The sequence below is a fragment of the Gobio gobio genome (assembly GCF_949357685.1).
Source record: "Gobio gobio genome assembly, chromosome: 6".
NCBI lineage: Eukaryota > Metazoa > Chordata > Actinopteri > Cypriniformes > Gobionidae > Gobio > Gobio gobio.
This window is the reverse complement of record NC_137102.1, coordinates 5572573-5586489: the sequence shown is the minus strand read 5'-3', so window position 1 is coordinate 5586489 and position 13917 is coordinate 5572573.

The window sequence follows — 13917 nt, the reverse complement described above, 5'->3', positions numbered from 1 at the left end:
GAGAGTGAACCGTGCATTGAGCCAATGGAGGCCTTTCAGAGCCATCAGATTTACACTAAAATATCTTAATTTGTGTTCTGAAGATGAACGGAGGTCTGACGGGTGTCCAACGACATGAGGGTAAGTAATTAATGACAGAATTTTCATTTTTGGGTGAACTAACCCTTTAAACTGAGAAATTGTGATATTTAATGTGAAATTTACATAAAATGTTGCTATTTTAAATAAACCTGTATATAAATATCATTACTAATTTCGGCAAATACATTTTAAAATGTCCATATGTCCCCTTAAAACTGCACAACTGTAGAGTAAACACATTAGGCTATTAAAATATTACATGCGTTTAAAAAACAGATATGATTTTGTTTTGACAAAATACACTGTCTGTGGCCACTGGAGAACCCAGAACAGCTGCTTGCATATAGTTTAAGGTAAAACTGGAATTAATTAGCGTACATTAGTATTTTACTACTATGCAATTAAATAAACTGTTCATTCATTACATCACTTTACCTCTGTCTTTACACTGCAAAAAATGCTCTTCTTAGTATTTTTTTCTTACCAAATGCATCTTGGTTTAAGAATTTTTAGATATTTAGACTAGAAACAAGACAAAAATACTAAATAAGAAGAGCATTTCTGCAGTGTTTCCCTTATCTTGCCTGCATCAGAGGCTTCTTTGTTTTTTATGACACTACAATTCGGCCATCCGTCATAAATTATCAGGCAACTTTCACCGTGTCTACACCTGGAGCGAGCGGCCGAGCACCCTAAACAAGGAAAGCAATCCTGTCTATGTTAGATGCGGCGAGAGGCGACAAGACACAACAAATTCCCAACGTTAAACTGATCACGCGTTATATTTCTGACGCACTTCAAGTAGCTCGGCGGGGGAGATTGAGGAGGATTGATGAGGACTTAGTTAAGTTTTTTTGCGCTTTATTTGGTAATATTTCAAATTAATATGAATGAAATAGTATCAGTAATACAGTTTGGCGCCCCTATGGATGAGTGGCGCCCCTAGCATTTGCCTATTCCGCCTATGCCACGGGCCGGCCCTGGCCATTGTGTGCCTTAATAACACGCTGGGCTGGCAGGTGCAACAGATCGTCTCTCTTTAATCTTTCGCAAAACAGACCAAAAAAGCTCCCTCCAATTGCACTGTCCTATTTTGAAGGTCATAGGTCAAAAGGTTAGCACTTTATAAAGATAATTGTTTTAGCATTGCCTGTCTTTGACGTGTGCTGATCATCCCCTTTATTTGAAACATATAATGGAACGATAAATACAGAATTTGCTCTTGGCTTGAATGGGGAAAAATTAGACAAAAGAGCCGGATTAAAATAAAGATGGACTAGAATGCAGTTGAAGCGGTTACAATTGATTACTTGTAATAGGTAATCAATAGTTAATATGCAATTTTATGCTTTAATAAGGGGCATTAATAACATGGAAGAAAGGTGTATGTCAGTGTTAATGAAGCTCATTGACTCCCCGTTTGGCCATTTCTTTCCCAGAGATCCTCTTTAGCATGACTACTTCCTACTTTCGAGGGTCAAGCGAATGTTTACACATCTAGCGCTGCAGATGCCCTCTTTAAAAATACATGGACAATAAACATCCCTTTTCTTCTCTCCCTCTCTTTCTCCCTCATTCATAGTGTCCAGCTCCATCTGCCCTTGTTTGATGAGACCAGTTAAACGGTGGGAGAGGAAATGGAAATTTGGGACAAAGCCTCGTTTTTCCAGGGGGACTAATATGTCGTGTGTCAACATCAAGGCTCCGTCCACAGGGTTGTCTCTATCTCAGGCAGTTGGACCCATGGTGCAGTGCCTGATAACAGGGCCCCATGACGCAGCTCCATAATGAAGCCCATTTCGCCCATTCATCCTGTGCTAAATGGCTGTGTTTCTGTAATGGTCATCAGTCCGGGTTTTGTTTACACAATGGTCAACTTGACCGCTGCACTAACATGCATTAGCCAGGTGTTCGACCTCATATTTTAATGCAACTTTTGGGATTTTGCACAAAAATGCTTGATGGGAAAACATTTTTTTTTAAATGCACATAACAAATTATTGATTTATTTGTTTGTTTGGACTATAACCGAACTGATCTGTCAGATGTGGAATTGTTCCCAGACATAAGGCATTTGCCACCAATTGCTGGTAAACATGAAATTTGTCCAATACGCTCTAAAAAATGCTGGGTTAAAAACAACCCAAGTTGGGTTAAAAATGGACAAACCCAGCGTTTGGTTTGTTTTAACCCAGCGGTTGGGTTAAATGTTTGCCCAATGTGCTGGGCTGTTTTATTTAACTCAACTATTGTTTAAAAATCACTATATGGCTGGCTTAAAATTTACCCAAAATAGGTTGGCCATTAAAAATCAGAGGCAACAATAATAATCAAAAGGTAAACATTTATTATTAAGCAATTTATTATTGTTTAATTATTATTAATTCAACTTATTAAATGTTAATTTATGTTAAACATATTAATACATTTTAATTTCCATCATTAGAATGAGTTGAGTTAGATAAATCTACCAAGCAGGTTGGGCAAACATTTAACCCAACCGCTGGGTTAAAACAACCCTTTCGCTGGGTTAGAATAGCCCAATCTCTGGATTAGAATAGCCCAATCGCTGGGTTAGAACAACACATTCGCTGGGTTAGAACAGCCCAATCTCTGGATTAGATGAGCCCAATCGCTGGGTTAGAACAACACATTCACTGGGTTAGAACAGCCCATTCGCTGGGTTAGAACAACCCATTCGCTGGGTTAGAACAGCCCAATCGCTGGGTTAGAACAGCTCAATCGCTGGGTTAGAACAGCCCATTCGCTGGGTTAGAACAACCCAATCGCTGGGTTAGAACAGCTCAATCGCTGGGTTAGAACAGCCCATTCGCTGGGTTAGAACAGCCCAATCGCTGGGTTAGAACAACCCAATCGCTGGGTTAGAACAGCTCAATCGCTGGGTTAGAACAGCCCATTCGCTGGGTTAGAACAGCCCAATCGCTGGGTTAGAACAGCTCAATCGCTGGGTTAGAACAGCCCATTCACTGGGTTAGAACAACACATTCGCTGGGTTAGAACAACACATTCACAGCCCATTCGCTGGGTTAGAACAGCCCATTCGCTGGGTTAGAACAACCCAATCGCTGGGTTAGAACAGCTCAATCGCTGGGTTAGAACAGCCCATTCGCTGGGTTAGAACAGCCCATTCGCTGGGTTAGAACAACCCAATCGCTGGGTTAGAACAGCTCAATCGCTGGGTTAGAACAGCCCATTCGCTGGGTTAGAACAGCCCAATCGCTGGGTTAGAACAGCTCAATCGCTGGGTTAGAACAGCCCATTCGCTGGGTTAGAACAACACATTTACTGGGTTAGAACAACACATTCACTGGGTTAGAACAGCCCATTCGCTGGGTTAGAACAACCCAATCGCTGGGTTAGAACAGCCCATTCGCTGGGTTAGAACAGCCCAATCGCTGGGTTAGAACAGCTCAATCGCTGGGTTAGAACAGCCCATTCGCTGGGTTAGAACAACACATTCACTGGGTTAGAAACAACACATTCACTGGGTTAGAACAGCCCATTCGCTGGGTTAGAACAACCCATTCGCTGGGTTAGAACAGCCCATTCGCTGGGTTAGAACAGCCCATTCGCTGGGTTAGAACAGCCCAATCGCTGGGTTAGAACAACACATTCGCTGGTTTGAACAGCCCAATCGCTGGGTTAGAACAGCCCATTTGCTGGGTTAGAACAGCCCATTCGCTGGGTTAGAACAACACATTCACTGGGTTAGAAACAACACATTCACTGGGTTAGAACAGCCCATTCGCTGGGTTAGAACAACCCATTCGCTGGGTTAGAACAGCCCATTCGCTGGGTTAGAACAGCCCATTCGCTGGGTTAGAACAGCCCATTCGCTGGGTTAGAACAGCCCATTCGCTGGGTTAGAACAGCCCAATCGCTGGGTTAGAACAACACATTCACTGGGTTAGAACAGCCCATTCGCTGGGTTAGAACAACCCATTCGCTGGGTTAGAACAGCCCAATCGCTGGGTTAGAACAACACATTCACTGGGTTAGAACAGCCCATTCGCTGGGTTAGAACAGCCCATTCGCTGGGTTAGAACAGCCCAATCGCTGGGTTAGAACAACACATTCACTGGGTTAGAACAGCCCATTCGCTGGGTTAGAACAACCCATTCGCTGGGTTAGAACAGCCCATTCGCTGGGTTAGAACAACCCATTCGCTGGGTTAGAACAACCCATTCGCTGGGTTAGAACAGCCCAATCGCTGGGTTAGAACAGCTCAATCGCTGGGTTAGAACAGCCCATTCGCTGGGTTAGAACAGCCCATTCGCTGGGTTAGAACAGCCCATTTGCTGGGTTAGATCAACACATTTACTGGGTTAAAACAACCCAATCGCTGGGTTTGTCCATTTTCAACTCAACTTGTTTTTAACCCAGCATTTTTCAGAGTGTAGTTTTGTTTGCGCTCTAAATCACAAATAATTGAGTGCTTTTTATAGAATGACTGTTTCACTTCTATTTTGCACAAGTTTCGAAAGTAACAATTTTGTTCACCTGAAAAAAATGAAGGAATTGCTGCAAATAGTTTTGTGATATTCTGATTTATTAGAGCTATTGTCTTAGAGCTCATCATCTAGATAGCACACCGTTTTTACTGCTTGCCAACTCATGTTTTGTAATCGTATAGATATGAAGAAGTGAGGCTGCTATATCTGTGCCTGTACAATTGATGTAAAGCAACCGACAAACAAAAATGTTTAAAGTAACTTAACATGTTTATTCTGTCCGAAGGTTTTCTTTAGGACAATATAAACCCAGATTGAAATAACTTGAGGTTTGTTCAATGTGACATTACACAGAAGTGACAAAATGAGATACAATTGCATCATTAAACAAACGAGCCCTCAGGATTACAGCAAAAACACTAGCACAAGGACAAACCCTTAAACAGGACATCCATCAATCTAACAGGATCAATTTTCCAAAGGTCTCTGGATCAGGGATAAAGGAACGAGGGGTTAATCTCTAGAAATCATGTCCTTATTAATAACAATTTTTCAAATATCCAATGCCTGTGAAAGAGTAACTAAAAAATTAATCAAAAGTGATGGCCAGCTTTTGCCTTTTTTCCCCGAATGGAACTATAAAGTCTTGGTTGCTTTTGAGTTTTAGTTTGTTTTTGATCTACTAATACGTCTGGACATGTTTTTTTTTGGACATGTGATTTCCTCATGGCCACGACCAACAAATTACACGGTGCCACCGAATAAAAAAAAAATAAGAAAAAGCCTTTCTTTGAACATCAAACTAAGAAAGCAACAGCATCTGATATTTCTGGAACAATTCAATGTGCAATTACTGTTAATTTGTCCTGATGAAATCATGTGAAAGCACTTGTCTGCTGAACTTAACGCCGTATGAGAATATTCATGTCTTTGACTTTCCACACTTAGAAGATAATTATTGTTATTACCATCACGGTTGAGATCACTCCACAAGGACATGTCAAGTCAGTTAAAATCCACACACGCAGATGCGTGCGCTGTACAAAACGCAAAATGTCTCGTTATCACCTTCAAAATGCTAATCAATTATGTCCTAGCGTGTTTCCCGCCGAGAACACAATGTTTTATTTGTATAATCACTCCCCCTCTGCTGTCGTTTAGATTCATATATTTATAACCCGTGCAACTTTATTGATTTTACCATAAGGCTGCATCATTTCTGCACCATAAACAGATCCGAGCTTTCTAAACAGAACAACAGGGTTTAGTGTAAAACACAGTCATGTTGACAGGATGTATGATTAGCTGTGCAGGGGTTGGAAAGGGCCGCTTGGCAGACATAAAAGACAAGCTTTTCCTTTCAGAGGCAAATAAAGGGACACAAAGTGGACATCGCATTGAATCATGCTCACAGTCAGAGGTGGCAGCTCGGCGTGCGTTTGACCAATCTCCCTCGCTCAGGGCACACTTATAATCCTGGAGGAAACCACTGGAGTCGATGCCACACATATACGCCAAAGCACAAAGCCCCTTATTTCACTGGTTAAGAGAGATATAAGAGGCCTGGAATTCCACTCTTCCACGGCGTACCAGCCACTTTTGTTTGACTTATTCTCGAAATAGAGTTTCGCTCGAGTTATTCAAGGACAGCCCGGTGTATGAACACAGCCTCGACACATCCTTTGCAAGCATTGGAGGCGGCCATCTAATAAGGCAATTAGTGTAATATATCGTCTTGATTTGATTCATATTAGCCTCGCTTGATTTACTGTGCACAAGAGCTAAGATCCAGACAGCATGTCCCATGCCAGAGTTGATTTAAACGTCTTACTGTGGGCACTGGAAGTATATCCCAGAATACTGTCGTCCGCCATACTTGGTTTGTTGGCTCCGGGGTGGCAACATAAAATGACCATCTAAAGTGGCAGCTGATAATATAAATGCATAGTGACAGCAAACCAAAGAGGCGTCTCATCAGATAAAGCCACGCTTTTGCTTTCGTGGCATGCGAGTTTAGGTTATAGTTTTTCTTTCGGTAATTATTTGTGTTTATCATTCGATTATCGCATTAAACAAATTGTATCTCGATTTTAGGCAACCGCTCAGAATGATGATAATGACAGTAAACTTCATTCCATAACCGACAGGGTTGACTCAGATTTACATCACACTGTCATTTTAATTATTTATGGAAGGGTGAATTTATGGCTCTGTCTGGGCAAGCTGCTAAATCTGAATGGCCAAATATTGAGATTTTAGCGCTATGCTTTTAAATCACCCCTTGATTTGTCTCTGCTTGTTTGTCAGTGGCTTTGCGCTTCAGGTCATGAGTGGCATTTGCTTGTGTGGCCCCTAATTGCTGAGTCCCAGTCAGACAGATGAGTGTTGATGCCTGGCACTGAGAATAGAGCGTGTGTGTGTGTGTGTGTGTGTGTGTGTGTGTGTGTGTGTGTGAGAGAGAGATGATAGCACCCCTGATAAAATATTGTTACTAGTACAGGGACATGGAGTGCTAAAATAACTCAAGCTATGAATAGACTCACTGTATCCCTTCAGACCCTTTCCTTATATTATATTATTATATTACACTCTAAAACCGCTGGGTTAAAACAACCCAATTGCCGGGTTTGTCCATTTTCAACCCAACTTGGGTTATTTTTAGCATTTTTTAGAGTGTATATACATGGTTTTATATATATTCCATATAGTTTTATATAAAACCATAATAAAATGTAATAAAAAAAATAATAATATGTGACTCTGGAGCATAAAACTAGTCGTGCGTCACACGGGTATATTTGTGGAAATAGCCAACAATACATTGTATGGGTCAAAATTATCAATTTTTCTTTTATGCCAAAAAACATTAGGATACTAAGATCATGTTCCGTGAAGATATTTTGTACATTTCCTACTGTAAATATATATAAAAATGCATTATTAGTAGTAATATGCATTGCTAAGGACTTCATTTGGACAACTTTAAAGGCGATTTTCTCAATATTTCGATTTTTATGCACCCTCAGATTCCAGATTTTCAAATCTGCCAAAATATTTTCCTAACAAACCACACATCAATGGAAAGCTTATTTATTCATTTAAAAAAAATGACCCTTATGACTAGTTTTGTGGTCCAGGGTCTCATATAATGTTATAATTTAACATACAATGACGGTACAAACTGAAGAAAAAACAACTCAGAAATCAGGAAACCAGTGTTATAAAGGTCACAGTCAGGCCTGTATGGAAATAATTGAACTTGCAGTCATTTTTTTTTTTTTAAATAAAACATTGTGAATGTGATGTCAGCTTGTTTTTTCATTGACAATTACAGCATTGTCACTGAATGGTAAGACCGAACGTTCAGTTTCTTAACAACGCTGGGCTGTATCATTTCCCAACTAATGGAGCAGCAAATGGGATAACAAGGCCCTCTAGATTTGTAGGCTGTCTCTGAAATTAGCACATTTATGAGCTCTGTCTAAATTAAACAAATCATTGATTTTATGTAGGCGAGTTATAGCACCATATTCTGGAGTGGAGTCTGGATACTTGATCGCAATCGGCTTCCCCTGCTTGCGTTGTCTCGCTTTCCCTTCATTCCCGATGCCGTTTCCCGTTAAGAGAGAAGAGAAACAATCTCTCAGGTACTCGGTGCCACACCACCAAGAGGAAACAAAGCCTCCGCTCCTCAAACGAGCCAAAGTCGTGTCCCCCTGTTGGAGTGTGACACACGCCGGGCCCTGCCTTTAGTTAAATATGAAAGCGCCGAGCACGTGTGTGTGTGTGTGTGTTTGGAGAGAGTGCCTGCCAGGACTTACAGAATCAGCTGCAGAACCATTTTTAGAGCTCTCGTTTCCCCTTCTCTCCCCGCCGCCTTTGATCATGTAGCACTGTCTACAGTATGAACGCTCTCCCCCTCTGTCTTTCACCGTCTCTGTTCTTTTGTGTGTATTTGTGCATGTGTATATAGAGACGTCGCAGCAGATCCACTGAGAGTGATGGGTGTCCTCGGGTTTGGATTTAGATAAGAAGAGAGGCCTTGTGTAATTTAAAAGCAAGCGGCTCGGATCAGCTTCCGTGCTGGGGTGAATCTTCGTCATGACACCTAGAGTACAGGAAGCGGTTGAGAAAGAGAGTGAAATTTAATGATTGTTTTTTTTTGCGGGAATCTCAGTGTGACATACTTATCTGCCATTTCTACCGTCGTCTCTTCTCTTGTGCTTCTTTTCAGGCTCTACGACGGATCATTCCGTCTCATTTACAAATCCTACTTGTGGTAGGATATTACGTCAGATATTTTGACGTTTTGAAAAATGCGAAAGTATAAAAAAAACACTACCTCGACATTCTTCAAGAAAGACACACATGTTTGGAACAACATGAGGGTGAGAAAATGACAATTTTACATTTTATAATCAGACAAAGAAAAGTGATCCTCTACACTGCAAAAAATGCTTTTCTTACTTCTTAGTCCAAATATCTAAAAAATCTTACATTAAGAAGCATTTACTTGACAAGCTAAAGTTTTTGTCTTGTTTTGGGGGAAAATAACTCAAAATTAAGAGAGTTTTTGCTTAAAATAAGCAAAATAATCTGCCAATGGGGTAAGCAAAATAATCTTGTTTTCTGTTTGAATTAACAGAAATTAACTTATTTTAAGCAAAAACTCCCTTAATTTTGAGTTATTTCCCCCCAAAACAAGACAAAAACTTTAGCTTGTCTAGTAAATGCTTCTTAATGTAAGGTTTTTTAGATATTTGGACTGAAAAACAAGACAAAAATACTAAGTAAGAAATTTTTTTTTTGGAGTGTAGTTCTGATTGGTTTTCATTCATATCTCACCTGTCAATCATTTCATCATTTTGCATGTCCATTACATTTTTTTTTTTGTCCTGTCCTGTCCTGTCCTGTCCTGTTTTTTTAATTAATTTATTTGAAAAAAGTAATCTACTAGCGGAGACAGGCTCAGTGACAACGGCGTAATCTTAGGTTATAGTGCAGGAATACAGCATTTAATTTACCAGCTCTTAGCATGAGCACTTCCAAGTGCTAAGTGACAGGAATGAATAGCCATCTGAAGCACATGGCTGACATATGCTAATGAGGAGGCTCCATTGTGCGGGACGTCTCGCTATAGGTCCTCTGGTACACGTTTCACTGCAAGCACAGTTGCAAAGGTAATAATTAAGATCTGACTGGTGTGTGGAAGAGACGTCTCTGTTAGTGGCCATTCTGCCTCGACGCAGGTCCCTCAATTATCAGTGCTCTGCATTAAGGGGACATCCGAGAAGATGCAAATGAATGTGTGATGCTTAACTTCCCTTTGAGTGGTGATGATTTTTACTCCTCTTCTGCATTCACACGGATGTGGCAAGAATGACAAACGAGACCTGGAAAGAATAAAAAGCAGGCCAAACTTTAAAACAAAAACTGTTAATATCATTGATCTAGTTTTCTGCATTCAAACCGAAATATTATAAAGAGATATCGGATGAAGCTCCCTCAACTTTTATATCGACTGAAGTGTAGATTTATAAATGTCCCAGCTTTGCTTGTAATGGATTCAATCAAGTCATAGTAACATGTTTTGTTATTTGATACAGTCTGGAGAGAATGTAAAATAATTTCAATCGAATCACGGGGCTCTGGAAATGGAGGAGGATTTGTGCTTAAGCCTGGTAAAAAGAGCTGTCATCAAAGCACTTCACCAATCCACACCAGTCCATTTAGAGACATGTTAAGAGACTGAGGCCTGAAATTTGATTTTGAATGGAAAGGGACCTTGGACATGGATGGGCTTTTTCCTCCTCTGTTTCACTGATGCTTTAACGGAGGTCATTAGCAATACAAGAGAGTGCTAATGTAATGCAGTAATGCACATATGTATGGCTTCTGCCCTCCCATCACCCCGACATTGCACTCCCTCCCGTTACTCTGGCCTGGGAACACACACAGCAAACTTGTTGTACGGACTTCTCTTAGAAGAAGAAAAAAATACCGCATTATTTACAAAGCAAGACATTTATTTATTGAGAGTTGTAAACTTGCGCTTCATATTAGCTCTGAAGCAATGTGTAATTCCAGCTCTGTCCAGCAGGTGGATGTTGCCGTTTGAACGTGTTTACTCACAAAACTGTAATTTAATTTAAGCAAAGCAGTTGAAATGCTATCATGGCTTATATATGTTCGTTTTACATTTTGTTTAACACACTCACCAAAAAAAAAAACAAAAAAAAAACACGAATGAATAAAATGCATGTTTTCAGCAGAATGACAAATATGTCCAAGACGCTTTCATGGCAGGTGTGCAAAACAATAAGCAACAAGTAGACTAGAATCACACGTAAAAGCACTCGCATGCAACTTGAACGGAATAAAAATAGCTCGAGATGAACTCGCGAGCGACCGGCTGAGCCAGCACACTTACCTATCTCTGTAAAGACCTCGCGCATTGTTGAAACATCTTTTGTTTTGGCCGTGGACTTCATTTCCCAGGTCTTCTAAATAGTGAAGAGAGACGATAATTCATTCCGTGCTCACAAAACAGCCCATGAGATCCCCCACGGGAGCGCGGAGAAGGGGGGTCAGGGTCCTCAGCGCGCGAGGACTACAGAATGAATGTCAGTCAATGAGCGAACCTGGCGCTGAGCGGCAGCACTGCACCTCCAACACTTGCTTTCCACCTCTGAGCAAATCTCTGCCTCTCGTCTCTACTTTGCCACTGAACGAAGACTCGTTCTCATCGGTACATGCAACCGATACAACTCTCAGCGCACGACGCGACCCGGGAACTCTGTCTCACGCGCGGCGACCGCCTCACGGGCTTTCCTCGAGGTGCGCGACTCTACTTTGCTTCGCGTTGATCTTCGTTTCGAAAAGTTTCGGTCGTGGGGATAAACGGACAGCTACACCTTCCAGGGGATTTTTTTAAACAACGTAAGTCTTCTGAAATGTTTCATGTTTTTATGTGAGGAAATTATCCGAGTGAGATTTAACGCGCCCTGTCTCTTGCTCCAGGATGTGTTATTGTTGTTGTGTGGAAATTGGGTTATGCTGATGATGCTCAACTTTATTATTCCATATCAATAGATCTATCAGATAGCATGTTTCGCTCGCGCGTAATGGCTTGATTGCGCCAATCATTTTAGTGACTTTGTTTTTTTATGGAGCGCCTTCGCTTGAAGAGTTCCCGAACTCCGAAAACATTTCACCTCGCACTTTTCTCTGACTTTAACATCAGTTCGTGGTGTTAAAGTGTTGCTGAAATTGTGTGATTCACTGACTGGAATGCAAGAATGTGAAAACGCGTCTAAATATTATAAATCACATGGCTCTAAACAATCTTGGCGTAACGGAGATGCCGGTAAACATAACCTCGCTTTTAACAACGGCACAAGTGCTGTCTAGAGTCGTGGGAAAATTGAAATACTGCTGTTTTTTGGATGATGGAACTGAAAGGGAACTTGTTATATTGATACCCGTGATGATGTGCGCGTGTCTGCGGCCACCCACGAAACATTGTGTGTGATGTTTAGTGGGTCAGCGTTTAATAACTAAACGTTATCAGTGCAGACCGGCTTTAAAACCAGTTGCTTGGGTAGTTCAGTTACGCTCCCAACTCATTTGTGACTGGTAGTGGAGGTGAGAACTGCTCCTGCGAGTGCAGATTTTACTATTGCATTTATGGTCTGTAATCAGAGCGCTCGAGACCGATGTTGCGGATCATTTATATTTTGTTCTCAAGCCACAAAAGACTGCTGGACACTTTTTATTTCATCTCGCCTGTTTTCGTGCACACGTGCGTTAATTGATAAAGCAATGTCTAGATTTAAATGAATGTCAACAATGGTTGTTAAATGAGAAAACTATAGGCCTACTCGGAGCAATTAGCACTTATTAAGAGGAAGATCAAATCCGTGCAGTTAGGAAACAAGGTGCAAGGAAACACCTGTTTACTATGGGTCATTACAATTTACACAACACATACGGGAGTGTTTCTGCTGCGCATATGAGTAGGCAAAGACTTATTCTTGCATCTTTAGTTTATAATCTCCACAATGCCTTTTTTATTATTATTTACAGTTTGCTATCATTTGAATAATTCTAACAACGCATTATGTTTAGTCTTTTTTTTAACAACAGCACATATTAGAAAGAGATACATAAGCAAAGCCAACAATTTGCAATGTAAAGGAACATTTTTGCATTATAGTATGTTAACATTTACAGGTTTATTTCTATAATATTGTCAGTTTGTGCGAGAGCTGCATATCTAAATAGCCTATAATATCTGCTTACATCAATTATTTATATTTTGGCTGACAGAATACATTCGTTGTTAAGTAAATAGCCTCATTAATTTAACATCTTTCATTTGTGCGTTTTGAATTTTCATTTGTAAGAGGGAGTTTATTAGCTCATTATTTGATTCCCGTCTTGTGCAGTAAACATGAAACTATTTTGCACTTTAACAACTGTGAATATAATGTAACTGATTCCAATGTTTCATTGTAATTTTGAATTTTATATTTACCACAATAGCAAAAAAACGATGTCTAGCACTCCCAAATGTTTTATTCGTTTATTTTTAAATAGTTTCACAGGACAGGGACGCGCTTTATTCACGCGCTTTCATCCAGACAGGCCGAATCATTTTTCACGATTACACGCTTAATTTGCTCGATATTTAATTGTAGAATTTTAGTCATAAATCTTTATTATTAGGCCACACTAAGCTAATATTTCACTGGGCCGTGTTTGATTGTTACTTAGGCTATATATTGAAATAATAACACCAAGTTTATATTTTTGTATCTCGAAAATAGCCATTAGATAGGCTAATGAAATTATGGTCCTTAAAAATGACAGTGTCTTCTAAGATAAGTGTGTTAATTGATATTTGTACAGGAGCGAGCAGGGCCAGACTCGCTTGAGTGTTAAATTAGATTATATGATAAATACAAGTATTGACAGTGAGATATACGGAGCCCTGCATTTAATTATTTCAACATTCATATTCATTCTAATTATGCATGGGGGTAATGCAAAACATATAAACATTTCGATTTCTTAAAAGGTCAACATTTTACTTGCATGCTTTCTTTTTATTCGTTTTATCAGAATTATTAATAAAACCGAATTAAATCACGGCACCCTGTTGCGCTCTAGCATCCCAAACTTTATCAGCGCAATTCCGTGGATTCAATCTAAATTAAAGTTTTAATCTCATAAATGTGCACGTTTATTTCCCCCCAGAATAATTTGACACACAGGCTAAGATTTCTGCTCGAGTCCCGGATAGAGGATGGAAGAAAAGTAGCAGATGATTTATTCTTCAGCGTTTCGATTTCCAGCCCTGCGT